Consider the following 1,886-nt stretch of genomic DNA (forward strand, 5'->3'; position numbering starts at 1 on the left):
TTTTTCGTCATTTGTATATTTTGTATGCAAAATTTCCCTTTTTTCTTCCTCGTGGATCCGCGCCTGTTCTTTATACATATAATTTTTATACCCTTCACCTACTTGAGAAGGGTATATATAAGTTTGTCATTCCGTTTGTAATTTTTATAATATAATTTTCCGACCCTATAAAGTATATATATATTCGGGATCCTTATAGATAGCGGAGTCGATTAAGCCATGTCCGTCTGTCTGTCTGTTTGTCTGTCTGTTGAAATCAGTTTTTAGAGGTCCCCAGATATCGGCGAGATCCGAATCTTCAATAATTCAGTTAGACATGCTTTCGAGAAGATCGCTATTTAAAATCAGCAAAATCGGTCCATAAATAACGGAGATATGAGCAAAAATCCGAGACAGCCTCTGAAAATTTCATTAAAAAAGCCACATTTTTTCATGCTTTGTTAAAAAATCAACAACAACACTGTGAATTGGATAAAGATGTACATGTGCGTGTGAAGATGTATTTGGTTTAATTCAGTTGTGTATTTTTTTTGTATGTTTGGATGTTGTTCTGCTCTCACGAAGGTAAGTGGGTATAACAAGAGGGTGGTAATGCAGTTTGACGGTGGTATTGCAGTACAACGGTTAACATTTCTTTCTGCTACAGTTTATATTTGTTTGTGTGTATGTTATGTGTGACATGTGTGCAGAAATAAAAACTGTTTTTTTGAAACATACTTGGTGAAGGGTATATAAGATTCGGCACAGCCGAATATAGAAATACTACTTGTTTCTGTTTTTTTGTTTTTATTGCTCCGGTATGTTGAGAGCATATAGTTTTATTAAACAATAAAATGCATATTTTTTACAACAACAACTTGTTTGTATTATTAAATATGTCTCCCTCTCTCTCAGTGTATGTTTTTGTTATTATTATTATTATTTAAAATCACTAAGAATATTTGTTATTCTTACTTTTTGATAAAAGATTCAACTCTTAACTTTATTGTTATAAAGTCCTTTCTTTTTTGTTTTTTTGTTGTTGTCATTGTTGTTGTTGTGTATGCATAAGTTGTAAAATATTTTGTTTTAAATATATAGAGTCTGCTTGTCAGGTTTTGTTCATAATATTTAGATAAATATTTCATACATATTTTATATTTTTGTAATAATGTGTATTCTTGAATGTATATTTGATTAAGTTATGCATTTGAAAATTGTTGAAATATTTAAAAATAAAAAAAATGATGTAAACTACATGTCTGTATGTATGTATAGCAGATAACTACGTATTTATAATAATATCAATCATACGCCTTAGTTTTTTTTGTAATATAAAGTAAATCATTTATTTAGTCACTTCTTTTACATATTAATTATAACTAGAGTACATAAAGGGAGCTCCGCCTCCCTAATCGAAATTAAATTAAAAATTCAGATTATAAAAATATATATGCATACGTATACAGATAAAAATTAATATTTTTTAAGATTATAGGTATGTGGCATCACTGGATTTCTGTGTAGTTTACGTTTTTGTTTTGTTTCTTGCTTTGTTTGTTTTAGTTCAAGCCAACGTACGTGAGACTTTTGTTTCTATGTATTAGTAACAACTTTAAATGCTTATATCTCTTAAAATGCTAAACCGATTTTACTAATATATCTATTGTGCACATCTACAAACAAGTACCATTAAAATTATATAGGTTTGACCAAAATCGGATGTATACTGTAAGAGTAAAAGGGGTCACAAAAAATCGCTTTGCCTATTAATTATATAGATTTTAATTCAATAATCTATCTATATATATAAAAGAGTAGCGTTACTGACTGACTGATTCATCATCGCACAGCCTAAACGGCTGAACCTAGAATCATGAAATTTTGACAGCAGATGTGTTTTTGGT

Source organism: Lucilia cuprina, chromosome 6, assembly GCF_022045245.1.
Source record: "Lucilia cuprina isolate Lc7/37 chromosome 6, ASM2204524v1, whole genome shotgun sequence".
Lineage (NCBI taxonomy): Eukaryota > Metazoa > Arthropoda > Insecta > Diptera > Calliphoridae > Lucilia > Lucilia cuprina.